The sequence below is a fragment of the Rattus norvegicus genome, chromosome 6 (assembly GCF_021556685.1).
Source record: "Rattus norvegicus strain SHRSP/BbbUtx chromosome 6, alternate assembly SHRSP_T2T, whole genome shotgun sequence".
NCBI lineage: Eukaryota > Metazoa > Chordata > Mammalia > Rodentia > Muridae > Rattus > Rattus norvegicus.
Window position 1 is genome coordinate 115360934 of NC_141539.1, and position 22115 is coordinate 115383048.

Here is a 22115-nt window from a genome sequence, read left to right on the forward strand (position 1 = left end):
GTGCACAAGAAATTTTAAATTTTAATTCTAAAATTCTTTAAGCAGTGGTATAAAAATCATATTTTTAAAATCTGCTTGGTGAGCCTAAGCCTTGTGTCTACGACAGTGGACAGGCCTCCCCCAACTTCTTCTTCTGGCAAATTGACCATTAGTGTAATATGGTGACCCTGATGTGACTGGAGTGGTTGATTATTTTTCACAGACAGACAGGTACTAATCATAGGTTTGCAACTGTGTAATATTAATAATTTCAGATACAGATAAATTAATGTAATTTGAATAGAAAAAAAGAAAATTTGATTGGGTCCATCAGAGTTAATGTCGAATCTTTTTAAATTTTTTATGTCAAGGATTATAGAAATTGACAATACAGTAACACGTGATTTTAATATTTTCTACTCATATTCACAAAAGAAAACCATTTGTGTGTACTCAAGCTAGAGAAATCTTCTAACACTAGAACCTATTACAAGATGTTCAGACAAAACACAGATCCCAAAAGCCTCTGTGAAGGAAGTCCACTGTCCTCTGGCTAGGGGAACATAAGCACTATTGACTTTGGTAAGCAGGATCTGTATAACACAGAGGGCCTAGTTCCCATCACATCACTACAAAGAAGTTTGGACTTTTTGTTTTTGTTTTCATCACATCTTCTTCCAGTCTTCTCCTCCCCTCTTCCCACATCCTGCCTCCACCACAGGCCTCCTCTCATTCTCCTCAGAAAAGGAGAGGCCTCTCATGGATATCAACCAGCCTTCTCATATTAAGTTGCAGTAAGACTGGGAGCATCATCTATTGAAGCTATACAAGGCAGCCATGTTAACGAAGAGGGATCCAGAGGTAAGCAATGTAGTCAGAGATAGCCCCTGCTCCTGCTGTTGGGAGTTTCACATGAAGATCCAACTCCACAACTGTTACATATGTGCATAGAACCTAGGTTCATCCCATGCATGCTCTCTGGTTGGCAGTTCAGTTTCTATGAGCCCCTATAGACCCAGGTTAGTTGATTCTGTAGGTTTTCTTGTAGTGTCCTTGACCTCTCTTGGCTCATTCAATCCTTCTTCTTCCTCTTTCACAAGATTCCCCAAGCTCCATTCAATTTGGCTGAGGGTTTCTGCATCCGTTTCCATCATTTGCTTGGTGACGCCTCCCTGATGACAGTTATGCTAGGCTCCTGTCTGCAAGTATAATAGAGTATCATTAGTAGTGTCAGTGGCATGGGTCTAATGGCATGGGTCTCAAGTTGGACTAGTCGTTGGTTGGCCCTTCCCTCAAATTCTGCTTCATTGCTTACCATGCACACCTTGCAGGCAGAACAAATTGTGAGTCTAAAGTTTTGTGGTTGGAGTAGTGTCCTAATCCCTCCCTTGGAAGTCCTGCTGGTTACAGGAGATAGTTGGTTCAGGCTCCATATCCCCCATTGCTAGCAGTCTTAGCTAGGGTTACCCTCACAGGTTCCTGGAGTTTCCATTGACCTATGTTTCTAGCCAGTCCCAGAAGTGCCCCACTAAATCCAGTTCTATCTCCCAATACTATCACCCTCCATCCTCCCTGCATATCATCCCTCCTGTTCCCATACCCATCCTCCACTCATTTCTCTACCTCCATCCAGCCCTGCTGTCTAATCTATTTCTCCTCAATGAGATTAAAGTGTCCCTGTTTGGGCCCTCTTTATTAGTTAACTTCTTTGGGTCTGTGGGTTGTAGCGTAGTTACCCTGAACTAATATTCACTTATCCATGAGTGCATATTTGTCTTTCTGGGTCTGGTTTCCTTCACTCAGTCCTGTCCATTTGCCTTCAAATTTTATGATGTCATTGTTTTTAATGGCTGAGTGACTGAGTAATACCCGGTTATGTAAATGTACCATGTCTTTTTTAGCCATTCTTCTGTTGAGGGACATTTGGGGTGTTTCCAGTTCCTGGCTATTTTAAATAAAGCTGAGAAAGTGTCCTACAAACTCACAATGAACATAGTTGAACAAGTATCCTTGCGGCATGGTGGAACTTCTTTTGAGTTTATGCCCTGGAGAGGTATAGCTGGGTCTTGAGGTAGATCTATACCCAGTTTTCTGAGAAACTACCAAATTGATTTATCAAGAAGAATTAAACCAGAAGTAAATCCACATACCTGTGGACATTTGATTTTTGAGAAAGAAACCAATGGAAAACTATTTTCAGCAAATACTGAATGTTTAACAAGATGTCTGTATATAATAAGAATACATATTTTATTCATAGCTATCGCCCTGCACAAACTCAAGTCCAAGTGGATCAAAGACCTCATAAAATAGAATATATTAAATCAGATAGAGGAGAAAGTAAGGAATAGCCTCAGACACATTGGCAAGGATATAGCTTCCTGAATAGAACACCAACAACTCAGGCATTAGGATCAACAATTAATAAATGGACCTTCATGAAACTAAAAGTCTTCTGTAAGGCAAAGAACATCATCAAATGGACAAAATGGCAGCCTACAGAATGGAAAAAGGTTTTTTTGTTTGTTTGTTTGTTTGTTTGTTTTGCCATTTCTGTTTATTTTTTTAAAGCAGATAGACAGCAAACACCAAAATGTGAGTTTTATGCTAAATACATTTGATGTGAGAGCAGTTATCTCATGCTGCCAGAATAGCCCTAAGGATTAAGATAGTTTATTGGGATCAAACGCCTGAGAGATTTGCTACAGCATAGGCTGTTTACTCCTGCCCATTAAAATGCCAACTATGCTTATTTCTCTGCCTCTCTCCCATCTCTTTTCTTCTTTCCTTCATAACCTATATTCTATTATGGTATTTTCGCCTGCTTTCAGATGAATCTCCTTAGATTTTTAAACCTCAAAATTGAGTCCTTGGAAACCCTTCTGATGTTATGGTTACTGGAGAATAAACATATATACTACTCATCTACATTTTAGGAATGTTAAGTTCCTGATTAACAACCAAAATCTATAAAAATAATATTATAAGAGAGTGTCTCAGGACTAGGGGAACAGAAGCACATTTAGAATAACTGAACTTGAATAAACACAAACACCCTGGCAATCAGCATATATAGTGTGGGAGCAGGCAAAGCAAAGCTAATTTTCTGCCAGGCATATGCATTACTTGGATAAGAGGGGAAACTATATGCTTTATAGGCAAATTCTAGGTTAAATGTACAGCAAGGCAGATGAGCTTACACACAATATATCAGTTCTCAGGAAAATAGACGTGAGACAGACAATATTATCACTTAAGCAAGATAGCCCAGGGGATGCTGCCCAGGGGATATTGACCACGCAGCACATTTATAAGAAAGCCAGGCATGGAGTCTGTTAGACCGGGTGGCACGATGCTATGGAAACTGAGGTGGGTCAGGAATGTTTGCCGTGCCCAGATAAATTCATCCCTGATATTTAATGATGATCATAGTGTGTGGCACTGAGGAGAGGTCCCATGTGAACACATCTCTATTATCCTCAACTCGTCATGACCTTGTTGGTACTACTTTTGAGGAAACTGGGTCAATCTTTGTTAAATAGTGCATCCATCAAACAGAACAAACACCTTTTCATAACAAAGGAGCCATCCAACTTTTATTTTCCTTTGTTTCTTTCTCTCTTCCTTCCTTTCTTTCTTTTATTCATTTTCTTTCTCTCAATACAACATCTTCCCCATACAAAAACACACATGAAAAGACTTGTAAAATATAACTGAGCTGTCTGTATTTTCCTGATGCCTGATAACTCTGTGAATCTCTGGTGAACTATTGGATATTTATTTATTTATTTATTTACATTTCAAATGTTATCCCCTTTTCCCAGTTTCCCCTCCTTAGTACAGTAGGCAGCACATCAATCTTATAATCTGGGAATTATTTGAGTGCTAGATACAAAAGGAAGCTGGCTTACTAGAGGCAAGTAATAAACTAGGATGTGGAGAGCACAGTAAATTGAAAGCTAAGTGTTTGCCAAACTCGTTGTTTTAAAGGCCTCTCCTGCACTCCTCATAAAAATCCTTTGAGCTCAGCACTTTCTCTTATCTTGTCACAGCTGAGAAAACTCAGGTCTAGGAAGTATCAGTGAATAGTTCAAAGTCACCTTTTGGTAAATTATAGGTTTAGAATTTGATCCTTTCTTAATGCCCCAGAACTTTGAAACAAAGTAAATTCAGTGTTAATCTTCATAACCCTATTGACTTAGTTAGGGTTTTACTGAAGTGAAGAGACACAATGACCAAGGAAATTCCTGGAAAGGAAAAGTTTTAATTGGGATTGGCTTACATTTCAGAGGAGTCCGTTATCATCATGGTGGGAAGCATGGCAGTGTGCAGGTAGGCATGGTGCTGCAGAAGGAGCTGAGACTAGATTTGGATTGGCAAGCAGCGAAAAATGAGCCACTAGGCCTGGCTTGAGGTCTGTGGATGATTTGCCCGTGCACCACATTCTTGCACTGTCCATGGAGGTCAGAAGAGGGATTCAGGTCTCCTAGGACTGGAGTTACACATAGTATGAGCTAACATGTTGGTCCTGGGTCTTGATCTTAGGTCTAGTAGAAGGACAGCCAAGGCTCTTAAATAATGACCCATCTCTCCTGCCACAGCACTCTCAACTTCATTACAATGCTTAGGAGTATTAATCTTAAAAAATCTTGTGAGATCAGCTTGTTTGATTGTTGTTTGTTGTTGTTTTGTGGGGTTTTGTTTTTTGGTAACAGGATATCTCTGTGTAATAGAGTTCTGGCTGTCCTAGACTTGCTTTGTAGATCAGGCTGGTCTTGAACCAACAGAAATCCACTGCCTCTTCCTCCTGAGTGCTAGTATTAAAGGTGTGCAACACCGCACCCACTCTAGACCTTACTATTTTTATTTTGTATTGGAAAAATTCAGAAGTAGGTGATAAACCTAACAGTAGATAGCAGCAGCAGACAAGATTAAGCTAAGGACTGTAGATTCTAAAGTCCACATTGTTTACCCCATAGCACCCAGACCTAAGATCAGAACATTCTCCTCCTCAATCTTTTGTTTGGGGCGGGTACAGGGGGGACAGGCAGAGAGGCATGTTTAAGAAAATCATCACACTATTGATACTGTCAGACTCCACAAAAGGACACATTGTTTTCCCACCAGAATTAGAAGAATATCATGATAATTATATTCAAACACTTATTTGTGTTTTAAGTCCATCAGTAATATGTTGGCTGCATCCAAAACATGTTCACTTTTTCCTCCCTTATTTTAATTTCTATCAAAGTAATACACACATGTGGTTCATGATAGATGAAAACTTACTATCAAGACTATCTTCCCAACTGCAATTCCTCAGTTCCATCGTCGTCCTGCTATCTAAAGATGGCCATGTTTTCTCTTAGCTGTTTCTTCTTTTAATTACCTACCTCTTTCTAAGTAAAGCAAGCATCCAACCTATGAATTATTGATCTCAAGTACAAATAACAAATTTCATAATGTGGAACGTGATATTTTCTCTTCCTAGGCCCTTGCCTTCTAATTTTTTATTATTGTTTTTTAACATGTTATAATCAAATACATAGTTCTGGGACTTTGCTGGTTGGGATAATACAAAGATCAGTCATTTCTCAAATGATGATCATTGTTGCATTGTACTAACCTTTGCTGTATGAACAGTAGTTCCCGTAATGAGTAATAACTTTTTCCTCCATGTTCTTGAATTTATTTGGACTCCTGTTCTGAGAGTTTTGGTTACTTAAAAAAAAAAAACCTTATGCTTTTTGTTTTCATCCCAAGTGTGGGATGAGGGGCTGCTTCACAGAAGGTGATTATGATTTGCCTCATGCTCTGGCAGGGGCATAGCTTTCCAGCTGCAGATAGTTTCTTTAAATGGGTGAAGTTTTGAATTCTTCAAAATTTTAAGAGAGTATAAATGCCAGAGCCCTGAAAAGGGCCAGGTGACACTACAAGGAGGCTGCTGTTTTCTCAAGTAGTCAAGAGCAAAAGAAATTGACTATCCTGAGGACAATGATTAGACTTGTCCCAATGAACTTGATGCCCCTAATTGGCAGAAAGTAGGTAGTCTAAAGAGGTCTATGTCCACTTTCCCTTCTAATCTTCTTTCTCTCCTACCTTGTGTTGTGAAGTTGCAAGGGGTTAGAATGGAATGAGGTTTGTAAGGGTAGTAGATACAAGAAACTATTAAAAAAAAAGAAACATGCCTCATGCCTACAGACTTGCAATAATTCATTGAAAATTACTGTCCACATTGGGAGCTTATGCTAAACATGTTTGATGATTTAGCTTGATTAATCCTCAATATGTCTCTAGCAGACTCCTCTACTTCCTCCAACTTGTATCAGTTCTTCTTTCTTCCACCTTTACCTCTAGCATCCTTTATTCCTAACTTGGCCTTTCTCTCTTCTTTCCCTGTGATACATTTCTTGTTTCCTAGAGTTCATGCTTTTATTTCATTTTTAAACATTTAATTTCTTCATAGCTGAATGAATGCTTGCAAATATAAGCAGATATATAGAATGTGTTCCTCTTGGTTTTTACATATCCAAAAGCATCTCTATTGAAATGAATGACATTTTTGTTCAAGTACAGAATTATAGATTTAAAAAATTGTCTCCATTTTATTAATAATATTTTGTTTTGTTCTTCTGATCTCTACTGTTACCCTTAACAGGATTGATGTCATGTTGGACTTCTCTCATCTGGATATAACCTTGTTTGATTAGAATATTCCCTTTCCTGGAGTTTGAAATGCTGTCATGGTACCCTTTGGGTAGCTATTGCTGGGGAAACTAGAGTCTTGTCAGGGACAATAAAAGACATTGTATTCTCCAGAGTTTACCAGATAATTTCTTTTTCCTTTTGCTTTCTGTTTATTCATGATAGAGAAAAGGAGAAAAGAATGTGGGCTTGTCTGAATGCTTTAACTAAATTTATCTACACATTAATGTTCAAAGTCTACAAGAATAGGTACCTGCTTCATGTTTGTCCTTGAGAAGACTCTGTGCATACCACAGTTTCCCCTTCAAGGCTACTTGGAATGTAGCAGAAAAGATATGATTTAATTTTTCAAAAGCTGAACCACAATAGACAGAATTCATATTGATGCATAGAAACAGTACAGCAATGCTTCAAGGCAATATGGATGAAGTACAGATTAAGAGATGGTAGAATGCCAAGAGGAAGGTGTGTCTAATGGGTCAGAATGTCTGAGGTGCAGAAAACGTAGGGAATGACATTACCACGAGCGTCTCTGAAGCCAGGGAGATTAGTGCCAGTGGAAGATGTATCCAGTCACAGGCACCAGTGTGTGAAAGGCACAAAGACGGGGGAATCAGAAACTTCTTTTCAAATAAAAATTTGACTGGCCACAAGAATGAAGGCATGATTAATAAGAGGAAATAGGGGGCCATTGCTTGGCTGATTTTAGCTGAAAAAAATGATGGCTTTTACTCATGTCTTTTCATTGCTAACCCCATCACCTGTGCTATTTTTGCATCTGAGAAAGCTTAGTGGGCCACTGATGTATTTGATTAGTCTATGTGTGTTTATGAGCATCTGTCCTCCGATAGTTTGCAGTGTTGGGTGTGAATTTTACACAGCTGACTCTAAGTCATCATAAAAGATAAAATGCATAAATATATATGGGAGAAGAAAGCAGAACACTTTGTTTTTATACCTCACATTCCAAAGGAGATGGATTTCTCTAGAATACTTCCTTGGCAATTGATTATTATCAGTATTTATGATATTAATTTCTTAGAGAGAAGGCTAGGAAAGGGTTTCATCTTTGGGTTCACCACACCAGAGGAATGATCAATAGCTGTGATACTTGCTAAGTGAGAGCAACAATAAACATTTCAGATCCTCTACACTGATGGATAGCAGTGTGTCGCCATACTAACTTTGTACATTGTATGCTGAGGGTTAGCTTGGTTTTGATGTGTGAGAGTGCATGATTCCAAGCTTATGTTTGCCCTTCTATAGCATGGGGGTTGTCACTCATCTTGAGTTCTCCTTTAGAACCTACTTACGGTTATCTTATACTTCTACTTTCCTTTGTGGAAGAAAATTTACTGACTTAAGTACAAAGAACTAGAGATCCTCTTGCCTTTTAGAACAATAAAAAGGCAAAAGAGTATGGGTATATGGATTGCAGACAAGGGGTAGCAATTATAACACTATCAATTAATCTTTATATCATATGTAATTAACACTTTAGTCTGGGACCAGGACACAGTAGCACCTGACCATATAAATAGCCTACCTCATTTGAAAAATACAAAAGTGTATTATTTCTCCATGAACTATATTAATATGCATATGCTTTGCTTTTCCTCCAAAATGTCATTAAAGTATTAGCTAATGCATTACCAGGGTCAAGAAATATGTTTTTAATTAAAGTTAATTGTTACTAACTGTAAGTAGTTCAGGGTGCTCTGTCTACACTCGGTGGCAAACTGTATCAAAACTCATGCGGATCACAACCCTCACCACTCTGTGCCACTGTAGAGGAAAATGTGTGAAGAGAGGTATAAGTTAACTTACTTAAGTCTGCAATGGGCTAACATGAGCAGAAAGGTCAGATCTCTACCATTGTCAGCTTAATTGTTTTGGCCTCACTGAAACACTGTGTGTATACCAATAAAGAAAGAAGTGACTACTTTAAGAACATGATTAGTCATTCCATGTTTGACAAGGACAGAATGACGAATTATCACAGAGTATTTTCATACTGAGATAGATGACATGAATTGCAGGTTATGACACTGAGTCACTTCCTTCATTTTACATGGGAATGAAAGTACATGGCGAGTGGAAGACGAGGATAGTGATGAGTGTGTGAATGGACACTTTCAAAACACATGGAGAACAGATAGCATAACTACCCACATGCACAGTAATTTGTAGTTAACACCGCTGAACTTAGTTATTTCCTAGATTGAGAATTGGACTTGAAGTCCTACCACCGAGACGCTTGACCATACATGCTATTGCAGCATTATTCACAATAGCTAAGAGATAGAAAATGAGGCAGCCATCTACAGAAGAATGGATAAAGAAAATGTGGTACACATGTACATGGAATTTTATTCAGCTGAAAGGAAGAAATTGTGACATTTACCAAGAAATATAAGTTGTAGAACTAGAAAGGAAATCATCAGCAGTGGAAAAGAGATTTTTGAGAGTGTGGGGGATAAAGGGGAAAAAGGAAATGAATGCATGTAATATGAAAACAGAACTATTAAGGGAGAAGGGGGACTAGAAAACATATGGTAGGAGAGTTGAAAGCAACAGGTAAGAGAATTGTACAAGTAATGTATGTGTGAAATGCTAAAATGGAAACATTATTTTGTATGCTAGTTTAAAAACTATAAAAATACTAAAATCTCAAAAATAAAGACATAATTAATAAAAAACCAAAAATATACAAAATAAAACCTACTTTAAAATCATATCACAGAACATATTTTGTCTTGGATTTTTATGAAAAGTCATCTACTCTGTGTTTTTTGCATTAGTCAAAATGTAAAATGGATCTTACTTTGCACAGATTTTTTAAAAGCTTATCTGATACTTCAAGAAGTACAGATATTCTCTATCACATGGTGATAGGTCTAACATTTGCATCTATGCTGAATACATTGAGGGAGATAAATAATAGAAGAAATGTAGACAGGGAGTTTTAACTTTGTTCAAGTGGAAAATCATGAGGGCTGCCTGTGTTACATGGTGTATTATACAACTGAAGTATACTTGTGTTGAGACTGTATGGCAAACATGGAGCCATAAATCTTATCCTAATTTAGTTTCTAACCCCATTCCAAACCTGGGGTTAGAGGCCTACATCACTGTAGCCTGCTTTTTTGCATGGTTTCTGAGGATCAAACGTAGCTCCTCATGCTTGTAAGACAAATGCATTAACTACTGAAATGTCTTCCCAACCCAAAATTCCTTAATTTTAATGTGGCCTTTGTAGAATGCCTCCAATAAGAATTCTAGCATTATTCATTATTGTAGTTCAAGTGTCTTACTTTGGGAAATGAGAGTTTTAGACCGCTACAGTTTCCTGGGAGCTAATGGCCCCTTGGTGATGTTTTGCCTTGATATTTTCAGGTTTAGTCCTCTGATTCATTCCAATAAGTTCATGTTTTGCCTTGAAGAACTTTTCCTTCCCCTTCCAATCTGCCTCCTTCAATCAGTTGGCTTCCTTAAGACAGAACTATGGGGCAGGACACTAAAGCACTGTACACGATGGGCTCACTGCCTTTGAGGAACGATGACTTCTTACCAGTCTGTCACTTGCTCACTACACTGCCATCATAATTTAAAGGCATTTATTCTGTGTATTTACGACAGGATAATAGTATTTCATGAATAATAATTAAAGAAAGACTGCGTAGTTGATGTCTATATGCAGGTGAAGGCAGGCCCAAGATAAGCAAGGCCTTGATAGGGCAGTGAAAAGGTAAGGAGGGCACAGTTTAGGAGAGAGGGGGGTGAGAGGAGAAAGGAAGAGAAGAACCAAGATGGAGGAGGAGAAGGCGACCCAGATCCGTGTGGTCTTAAATGGTCACAAGTAGTTATGAATATTTCATAAGGGATGGATTTTTATAGGACAATTTGTCTTATCTAGGTGGGCAGTTTACATCATTATCAATTGGTTCTGAGTTTACTGTGTGGATGTTTGGTGGAATGAGAATTTAAGATATAAATCTGATCGATAAATTACAGGCTTATTGGGTTTTGATTTTAATGGTTTACTGGGTCTATAACCACAGGGGGCAGATGCTGAGAATGTGAGCATAGTCTTCAGCAAGAAAGCCCTGAGATATGTCGTCTCTTTATGGACCTGGTGTGGCAGCCTTGGGAAGTAGATGGGTGGCAAGATCACTGCAGGGCCCAGAGAGTAGCCTGAGGCAGAGTGGGATGGAGATTGGTTTTTTAATGGTTGACTGGTTTGTTGACTGAGATGAAAATACCCTGCAGATGCCACGTGGCCCTCTGGAGCTAGCACTAGCATGGATTGGTGTTTCTTTTTTATTATTTACTGCCTTCTTACAAAGTATTGACATCTTAACTGCAAAGATTATTGCCATTCAAAGGCTGTTAACTTTTTTTTTTAACACTTACTCTATTGAAAGTAAAACTAGTCAAACATACATTCTACTTCCTTGTATTCAAAAGGGCTGGTTTTACAGTGGTTAATGTAAATAGTCCTTGACCCATGGATCTCTCACTTAAGGAATGCCATTGGTGTTTAGAGCAAAGTAAAACAATACAATTTTGGCTAAAAATTGGCACTATGTGTTAGATGCAAGAAGATGCCTAATAAAAGATTAGTGCATATAAACTTAGAGGTTCAATGGCATTTTTAATTGCTTAGCCTATTAGGAGCCTATCCAAACCGCATAGGCAAGTCTTGAATCTATGGCAAAAAATGATCTAGATAGTAGGAATAATTTAAAAACACAGACAATCCCAAATTCTTAAGGCAACACCTCATTGAACTTTTTTCCTTGGAGAGAGAATTTTATAAGTTTTATAAGAGCTACAAATCCTTACACAGCTGTGGAACTCACACTCACTGGATTGCACTGCTGCAGTCTTTGGGGAAGGCCATGCAAAGTCATGAAACAGGTCAATCAGGAAAGGACAGAGACATGCATGATGCTTGGTGGTGAGTCTAGGCTGGAGAAGAGTCCTGGCTTTGGATGGCAGATCCAGTGAAGCTTTGAGAAGAGAGATGTGCTGATCCACTTCCAACAGCCTTTGCTTTGGCATAACTTCTTTTTTGTTTTCTTCAATACAGGACTATGTTTTTCATTCCATTTTTTTATTTGCCTTATTGATTCCAGTATACTGTGTTAGTCTCTTGAGGCTGAGGCAGTACATCAGTGACAGTGAAAGAATGTCAGCCTTGTATGTACAAGGCGCTGGGTTTGATCACTGCAGTCCAATAATAAAGGATAAAATAAATATATATCATTCTGTCTTATGGAAGTTTGAGGACACTGCTGTACTTCGGTCTTTGGTATTTTTCACTGGCTTATCTTGTCAGTCATAGCTTGATGTATTAGTCAATGTTCTAGAGGTGTATACCTGATAGAATGAATGTAAATATATAAACAAAGGAGATTTATTATAATATTTTATAGGCTGTGGTCTAGCTAGTCCAACAATGACTGTCTAACAATGAAAGCTCTAAGAATCTAGCAGATGTCTAAGCAGCACATAATTAAGCCTAGCATGATTTAACTATCCCTTATACAACCACAAACAAATTATAAATTCAGAATAGGTAGCAATGTCCCTTGGGAGGGGCAGGCCTTTATCATCTCAGGCTTAAATATGATAACCATGGATTCTCTTAATTGATGTTATATTACATGAAAAAAAAAATCTAAGAATGAAAACACAAATATCTGTACAAAGAACATTCTTAATAAAATATAAAAGAAACACTTATGCCGATTATAATCTGCATTTCTGCAGTTGGTCACATGGTCATAGCTGGTATTTACAACTATGTTCCTCTACCACCTACTTTGTATTTTCTCCATTGTCAGCAATCTTAGATCTTTTCCTAGAGGAGTGAAAAATATCTTCATTCAGGCAGGGTCTGTGCCTTTTCATCCTGCCTGGATTAGATTGTTGTAGTTTCCCATTGACTTTAATCACAGGACATAGTAGCACTAAGAGATTCTCTAAGGCATCTTCTGCACTCCAGACATAATCACTCTTACTTCTATTGTGGAGAAGAAATCCAATTTCCCCATGGTAATTTGGATCAACAACCTCTCCTAAGAAAATTATTTCTTTCTTATCCTGTAGGTTTAAAGGCATCAGAAGCCAAACTTTGCCAGAGAGACAGCTGAGCTTCTAGTTCAATGGAATGTTTGTTGTATCTGAAACTAAAACTTCTAGGTCAGCAGAAGTTAAGGAACAGGAAGCAAAAATGTTCCTAATGAGTCCCTAGGGGCAATAGTGAGTAGAACGTTTCTCTTTCTATTCCTTGTTCTAGAACTTTGTATCCTGGCTATGGTAAAAAACCACCTTCCAGAGAACACTCCCCCCACCCCCCACCATCCAGGCTGATGACACTTAATTGGTAGTGTGGGTCTTCAAAAAGTTGTTCCATGTTTTTACTAGTACAGCTGCTTTATGGTGGTGGAGAGAATATGGTAAGACTAGTGGATTCCATGATTGTGGGTCCACTGTCACATCTTTCTGGCTGTGAATTAAGTTCCTTGGTCAGAAGCAATACTGTGTGGAATACTATGGCAGTGGATAAGGCATTCTGTAAGTCCATGGATGGTGGTTTTGGCAGAAACATTATATGCAGGAAAGGTAAATCTATAACCAGAATAAGAATCTACTCCAGTAAAGACAAAGTATTGCCCTTTTTATGAAGAAAGTGGTCCAATATAGTCATCCTATCACCAGGTTGCTAGTTGGTCACTGTTGTGGATAGCCCTGGTGCTGTTAGTATTTTGATGCTAATTCTGCTTCCCCAAGAGGGGATGCCTGGGAGGAGGAGTGAATCACTCAGCTGACTTCCTGTGAACCTTCCCCTTAGGAATACAGATTTCTAGGAACCAATCGCTGCTAGAGGAGTAGGTGGGACTTCCAGAACAAAGAGGGGAAGAAAAGAGGCAAGAAAAGGTTACTTGCCTTTTGGAAGGGGAGAGCTTGAAGGACAGAATGTAGCTAACAAGAATTACCTGTTGATTCTAAACTAAACTTGTGTGGTGTTTTCCTTTATGCATCTACTCAAAGGAGTTCCAGAAAATGATACAATGGTGGGGCACCCCAGCCAGCCACAAGAATTTTGGAAGCGTGAGATTGGTGTGGCAGCAACCTGCTATGGATGCTTGGAAGACCACTGGGCCAGAGAGTAGCTAACCTTACCATGAGATGGTCTATATTATTTCATGCTACAGGCCAACCCAGGGAATGGTGCTCAAAGATCCCCGAAGGGAGACCCTCACTCAAGTCTCCGGAAGTCTCGGATCCCAGACACACGAGAGACCAATCTTGACGTAATAAACAGAGGCGAGGTTTATTACGGAGCTCCAGGCCAACACATATCCCATTCAGGAGACAGAGGTGTTGACCCTGAGTGACTGGGAGAAGGGCTATCTAAAGGAAGAAGTCACAAGCCCCAGGAGATGTGGGAATATCAAAAGGAAATACCAAAAATATCACAAGGGGAAACTCTCAAAGACACAGGATTATTCTTAAGACTCTAGGGTTTAAATCAGGGGAAAGGTCAAGCCCTCATTCTCCTGAGAACAGATCTTGATTCCTGTCCTTTAGGGTAAATGTTTGTCAGAGTTGACGAAGCATCTGCATCTGATACACATCTGGTTAGGCTTCGGCCCCAGAAGCATCTGCATCTGATACACATCTGGTTAGGCTTCGGCCCCAGTTTCCTGGAATACTATCCGCAGGACACAATGGCTGGAACATTATCTGTAGGGCAACATGGGGGCTTGAACAAACATCACAGGGGCAAAACAGAACCCGTTACTCATTTACCCATGTCAGGTGACATCCGCAGGGTCAGTGAGTCTGCAACAGTCCTCTTGCATTTTTAACCATCTGTCTTCCTGAGTCAGATCCTGTTGCTGAGTTTTGAGTTAATTTAAAACTCTATCTCTCAGTGCTATATCTAGGGCTCAGTGTTGGTCTCTGCGAGTGGCAGATCTGAAACAGCATCAGCTGAAGCCAGGTCAGCCTTTGTGAGTGGCGCTCCAAATTGTTAAGCATATATATATATATATATATATATATATATATATATATATATATATCCCCATCTCTGCTACCATGTGCATTTTGTTCATGGGGCAACTAGAAAATGACCAGGATGACTGGAGAAAGAGGTTAGTTATCCACATAATTGGTCATCCTGTCTACTTGATTATTAAATTCTTCCTTTGCTAATATCACCTTTTGATGAACATTTACATAGGACACAACTGTCTTTACCTCCTTAGCCCATTTGGGAAGATATATTCACATCTGGGAATCCCAGAAGTCTTTCTCACCAATTGTCCAATTTCCAACTCTGTGACCACATAGCCAACCCTTGGCTATAGTCCATTTTTCAGTGAAAAAAAAGCATATCTGGCCATTTCTCCTTCCAAAAAAAATGTATGACCATGTATATTACCAAAGGTTTTACACACTGTCAAGATTCCCCTTTAAGGTACCTTTCAGGGATGTTCCAGAAAGGGGTTGTAATGCTACAGCTACTTGCTTACGGGTGGTACCTCCAAAACAGAAAAAGCCAGTTAAACCAGGCCTCAGTCAACTGATCATAGGGCACATCCCACAAGGTTGTAAGTGTATGCTTGGCAGCAGACAATATAGTAATTGGAGGAGAAATCATAGACATTCAAGCAACTTCTCCATGCAACTTCCTTGTGCCTTCAAGACTTGCTCAGACCTGATCTCATATATACCACTTCCATTTGATAATGGATTGCTGCTGTGTATGTCCAACTTTATGTCTCGATGGGTCAGACAATACACAGCTCAAGATGGATGGCTCAGATTACATGTAACTGGATGACTCATAGAAGAATATTCAATTTTCAAAAAGTCCAATAGCAGGCCAAGAGTTATCTGACAAAGTGGGAATACTTGTATTTAGATGATAGTAGGGTCTTGGTCTAAAATCTCAAATGTCTCTTTTGTTTTTTACCTATAAGAGCCTGCCGAAGGCTCCAAACAGCATCCTTATCTTCCACTTGCATAGAACCATGATATCTGCTAGATAATATGATATGAGAAATAAAGTAGCCTATACAGAAGCCTGGACCTATTGGAGAGCCTTCTCTGGTTCCAGGCACCACTCAAAACTAGTAGCTTTCCTAGTCAACTTGGTATATGGGCTGGAGTAACACACCCAAATGAGGTAAATGCTGTCTCCAGAATACAAATAGGCCCATTAAACATCATTCTTCTTTCTTGCTGTTGGGAGGGTGCAACAACTTATCCCTTGCCTTAGAAAGAATATCTCCTCATGCTCCACACCACTGTATTCCTAAGAATTTCACTGAGGTGAAAGGTCCTTGAATTTTGGTTGGCTTTATTTCCCATTCTCTGATGCACAGATGTGTTACCAACAAGTCTAAAGTGATTGATATCTCCTGCTCACTTAGTCCATTCAGCATAATGCCATCAATATAGTGAGCCAATGTGATAGTTTATGAAAAAAGGATGATCAAGATCCTTCTAACTAAATTATGACACAGGGCAGGAGAATTAATATATCTTTGAGGTAAAACTGCAACATTATACTGCTTCCCTTACCTCTGAAAGCAAATTTTTCTGGTAGAACTTGTGGACAGGTAGCAAAATGAAACCCAACCAAAACTAAGCCAAAAGGCATTTGCTAAATCAATAGCTGAATGCCATGTACCAGGAGATGTTTTAATTTGCTTTAGTAAAGACACTACATCTGGTATACCATTGCAATTTACCTAAATATTAAAATTCCATCATCATCACTAAGCAAAGGGATATCAGGCATTTCAAACTCTTTTTCAGGAGGCCATCTTTTGACAGTGCTTCAGCCAACCATTCAAACTAACGTTTGACACCTTTTTAAACTATATGGCCTTCCTAATTAAACCTGGAATCTCCAGTTAGTGGACCCACATCAATAAATTCAGCCTGATTCCCTTTTATGTTTCTTCCATCATTGTCCCACACCCTTAAAATCCACTCCTACAGACATTCTTCAGTCTTCTACTTGAATCGCTTACCAAATTCATTAATTCTTTAATACTATTGGTGGGCCCTGAGAGACATCGGGATTGAAGGTATCTCCTTCAGAGAAAGAAAGAGTCACTGATGGCTTAGCAGACAATAGATACTTAATTTCCCTAGTCAAAGGCAAAAAAGGCAATAGTTTCAGGGGTGAGTACATCTACAGAGATGAAGAGACTACTTCCTCAGGTGAGATAAACCTTTGATAATCTGAGGGTTCAAAATACTCAGCTTCGACACCCCCCCCCACACACACACTAACACCAGATACTCCTATCTCAAGGTACAGGATGCCATTCTCCACCAATTAATGCCCTTATTTTGACTCCTGATACACTCTAAGGTTAGGAATTTAATTTTTATGTAATTCATTCACCTATATAATGATGGCTTCTGTTTTCCCACAACTTGAGCTCTGTGGCTGCAGAGATTCCCTTCTCTCCAGCATCTAGAAACTTTTATACTGATAAGCACATTTGGAGCCAGTTGGGTTTATCTCTGAGTTCATTGTCCTTCACCATATTCAGAGATACCAGAACTTGGTTTCTTTTTATTGAATCTTTTATCATTCTTTCCTTTATCAATTTATCCAGAAATGCTAGAAACAATTACATTTTCCTTACTTTTCCGCAAATTTTCAAAAGTTTTGTATACAGACGCACCAAATCCAATGCCTCTTACAGTTGCTGAATCATGATAATCAAATGTTTTTGTCTCTTTAAGCTTGTAAAATAGTTCACATCATGGGTTCTCAGTATTTTCTAAGCTCCCAAGAGAGGCTTCAATAACTGGAGTGGCTTCAGTAACTATGGGTGCCAACAAATTGGAAAATGTATTCCAGCTACTTACAAAATATTAGTCTTATATGTATAAGTTCTTAGAAAAATGAAAATGTATAGAAAAATATGGGGTTTATTAGAATGACTTACAGGCCATAGTCCAGTTAATCCCACAATGACTGTCTACCAATGGAAGTTCTAGGAATCTACTAGATATTCAGTCCACAAGGTTGGGTGTCCCACTTTCTCTTCAGTCTATACCAAATTAGAGCTTATTAGAAGTAAGCTCTAATGACAGCGAAGGAGTGGGCTTGCTAGTGGGCATAAGAACAAACAAGAAAAATGAGAGTAAGCTTCTTTCTTCCATGGCCGTTATATAGACTAATAATAAAAGGTGTAGCCCAGATTAAAGATAAATCTTTCCACAACAAAAGATCTAGATTAAGGGTGTATCTTTCCTCCCCAGGGATCTGGAGTAGAAGTGTGTCTTTCCACTTCATATGATTTAATTAAAATATTTCTCACAAGTATGCCCAGTCACTTGGGTTTTAATTAATTCTAGGTGTAATAAACTTGAGAGCAAAGAGTAGCCCTCACACTTAGGCTAAACTCTTATCTGCAGCAGAGCACCTGCTGGAACTCTGCCATAATCACCACTGCTACTGCTTTGCTCACCAGAGTCAATCTGCAGGGTCAGAGTTGAGCAGCAGGAAGGAGATGTGTGCATTGTAGAAGTGAGGGAGAGGCAGGACCAAGGCAAGGTCAACAAATGTGCAGATAAACAGATGATAGATGGATGGATGGATGGATGGATGGATGGATGGATGGATGGACAGATGGCAGGTCCAGATGGATTAGTGGCTACACAGCAGTCTGAGTAGGCCAGGTCAACAGAACAGCCAAAATGAGTTGCCAATTCCAGAATGGTTGGGAATTCACGTCATGAACACACAGAGTGTTCAGATGGCAGATCAGTGAGGCAGGGGTCATTGTAGTAATACATGTCTTATTTTCATGGGGTCTAGGTGAGGTTATAGAAAACTTACTTTATCTGGCATGTAGGATAGGTTCTTGGACTTGATTCTTTTGATTTTTTTAAATACATGTATTCTCCTACAACCCTAGTTTTTCATTTGTAAATTTAGAAGGTAACACCCTTTGTACTTGTAGGGATGATTTGTGAGCCTCTGCCACATAGGTGGTACTAGAGACCTGGTGTCATTTTGTGTGTCTGTCCAGGTATAAAATTATCATCTACCCTCAAAATGAAGTTGAAAGTTCGGATACAATCTGAGAAGACAGTTTTACATAATATGCAGTAACTCAGGGCAGGATACAGCCTGGATTTAACAGTAACAAATGGCAGATAGGGGACAGATGAAGAAATAGGCAAGAGGAGATTTCCAGAAACTGAACAAGAAGAAGAAGCCTCAGAGAACAAGACTCCTGAAAAGAAGAGGGTGAAGCTGGTTAGGTGGGAGCATAACATACACATGAAGGAACTGGAGTAGTGAGATTATCAATGAAGCCAAGCAACAGGACACAAATGATCTGTGAGCTTTTTCTTTGCAATGCAAAGATCACAGTTGCTGAATTGAAAAACAATGCTATTTGACTTCAACGTACTTTATCACATACCTTTAAGAAAAATGAGTGCCTTCATAATGTCTTTATAGCCAGTTATTAGATATAATCTGCCATTATCCTAGTTAGGTGACTTAGTGCTTTCTCATCTCCTTTGCTTCTGAGTTCTGAAAGGAGTGCAGGAAGAAAACATCATCTTCCAACCTTAGTCCATTCACAACTCTGCAATCCTCCACATGTTCTTTGATTTGGTCTGATAGCTACAGACTGATGCTGACAGTGAGATTAGAAGTCACTTGCAAAACACTATCATCTCCCAAGCCTTTACCTCCCTACGTATACTATTATGCCAAGTTAGACTTATAAGAAATGTGTTTGTATTGCACTCTCCCTTTGAGATTTTGTTGGATATCCCAGAGACTCTATATTGTTTCCTCATGATAATTAATACCTTTTGTCTTCTTTTCTATTCCTTAGTCTGAAAAGAAGAGTAAGATTGAGTCTTAGGGATAACTATACAGTATGAATGCACGGATACTGTCAAGCTGTTTAGGTAAATCTCCCTCCCATAGCCTGCTATGGAATGTCTTGAATGTAATTTTAGTATATTTTGGTCAATATATTCTTGAGAGCTTGTCTGAGAGTTCTAGCATAGTTACCTTAATCCACTTGATCAAAGAATGGTCCTTCTCTGTTGGGGAAGGCTATCTGTAATGACCAAATATGCAGCTTTTGAGGAACACTATATCCACTCGTAAGGGATGAAGGGAACACTTGTTCTTGTTAATGTTACTATTGTTCTAATGAAACACCATGACGAAAAGTGACATGGGGAGGAAAGGGTATATTTCTTTTTATAGTTCCACATAACAGTTTGTCATCAAAAGCACTGAGTGCAGACATTAAAGCAGGGCTGGGACCTGGAAGCAGGAGATGATGTAGAAGCAATGATGTAGTGTGATTACTGATTTCTCCTCTTGACTTGCTCTACCTGCTTTTATATAGAACCCAGGATCACCAGCTCTAAAGTGGCATCACCCATATGTATCCCTCTGCCATTAATCACTAAGTGCCCTACAAGCTTACCTATAGCCTGATCTTATGGAGACATTTTCTCAATTGAGGCTTCCTCTTCTCAGATGACTTCAGCTTGTGTTAAGTTGACATAAATCTGGCCAAGATATCTTTCTATCTAGCCAGATCAACCAAATCAACCCTGGCAATCAGTGGGCTGACATATCACAGCCAGATCAACATGACCTCCCATTCTTTATGCTATAAAAGTTACATCTTGGTTTCAGTGAAGTCAAAAGATTGTCTAGTAAAAATAATGAGGACATAAAACTAGGTGACAATGGAATTGGGAGATGGAGAATAAACGTGCTCAAAATACAATGCATAGAATTCTTGAAGAATTAATAAAAATAAATAAAAAGAATATATGACAAACAACACATTAGAGAAACATATTTGTTACATATATAACTACAAAGAATTATGGTAATATGTAGATGAGCAAACACACAAGTGTTTGTATATGTATCTAATTGTATGAGAAAGAAGTAACTCAAAGAAAAAACAAGCATGCCAGTTACAAGAAGAATTATAAACAAAATTTCGAGTAAGATAGTGAACTCTAGAATAGAGGTAGGAAGACTAGGGAAGAATATAAGTAAATCTAAGTCATGGATAAGGGTCTTGAATTAAAAATAATTCTGAAATGGAAAAAATGAATAAAGGCATTACATGAAGTAATGGATGTATATAGTGAACAGGTTTATAACTAACTCAGTTCTCAACCTATACATTTCATAAGAACAAATGAAAACTATTGTTTAGATTTTGTAAATCAAAACCTATATTTTTAAATATAACATTTATCCTAAAATTATATTTAGTATCATTAGTGAGTACAGTTTCTTTGGTTCTCTTTGACGGTTATACTCCCTGAGGCACTGGATGGATTATTAGTGAAATAAATAAATAAATAAATAAATAAATAAATAAATAAATAAAATTATATTTATTATCATTAGTGAGAGCAAACTAAGCATTTGGCCGGCACATGAAACTATTATCTCATGATTAACGATAAGATATTTAGATTTACACACTCTCAAGAGCCTTTCATTTAAGGAGAATTACAGGATTTTCATGAGTTATCTTGACTATTAATAAATTAAAACAGCTCATTTTTTAGCTAGGTCAGTTCACATGATTAGCTATTTACACTCATTTATCTTGAGATGAAATGATTGTTCTGATTTATTATTCAGAAACCATGCCATAAGTACAATCTGGTTAACTTTTCCGTGAACATACAAGCGGAAGGGAGTTTCCATTTCTTCAAAGCAACCCAATGCATGGTGAAGGTAATGGTACAAAAATATTGCACATCAGCAATTCATCTAAGAATGATATTTTTAATGACGTAATCTGTTTGTTGGTTTTACCCAGTGAACCTATTCGTTGGTCTTGGCCAATAAGATAATGACATATTCTTAAGGCATAAATTAGTGCCCTCGATTGGGAATAACTCAATAGTTTTTAAACAATACAATTAATATGGGGATAGAAATATGGGTAAACTCAACACATCATAAGCCCAGGCTGTCAGTCATATGGTGAGTATCATTTTGAAGTTATAAAATTGAAATTATTAAAGTTATTTTAATATCACTCTCATTATAAAGGCTGGTCTTATTAATTCAAGTAATTCAATATGAGCTCAGGCAAGCTATTTTAAGGAAACTTGCCAGCAAAATGAAACAACATAAGTCCCTAAAAATATTTTGTTTCAAAAAGAGTATTTATTGACATAAATAGATTTAAGTTGCTGTGCTTTATATAAAGTTGTTGCTTTGAGCTTTGTAAGATTTTATTTTAAAATATGTGTATTTACAGTTCTAGAAATCAGTTCTTTACATGAATGCAAATTACTTATAGCTATGAAAAGAAATGAAACGTATGTTTAAATGAAATATATAATTGCTTATATCATTCCTT

General features: G+C 38.2%; 1 long non-coding RNA gene across 2 annotated transcripts; it reads right to left on the bottom strand.

The window, feature by feature from the left end:
• Positions 1 to 13989, bottom strand: LOC108351283 (uncharacterized). 2 transcript variants are annotated; one of them, XR_015623495.1, is made up of 4 exons: positions 13876 to 13989; positions 11553 to 12066; positions 4262 to 4471; positions 1 to 1178 (listed from the first exon to the last, which is right to left on the bottom strand). It is a non-coding gene; the product is annotated as an uncharacterized LOC108351283 (long non-coding RNA). The 2 variants fall into 2 exon arrangements; XR_015623496.1 differs by lacking the exon at positions 4262 to 4471 and having other exon boundaries at positions 316 to 1178; positions 13876 to 13960.
• Between the last annotated feature and the right edge of the window lie 8126 nt (positions 13990 to 22115).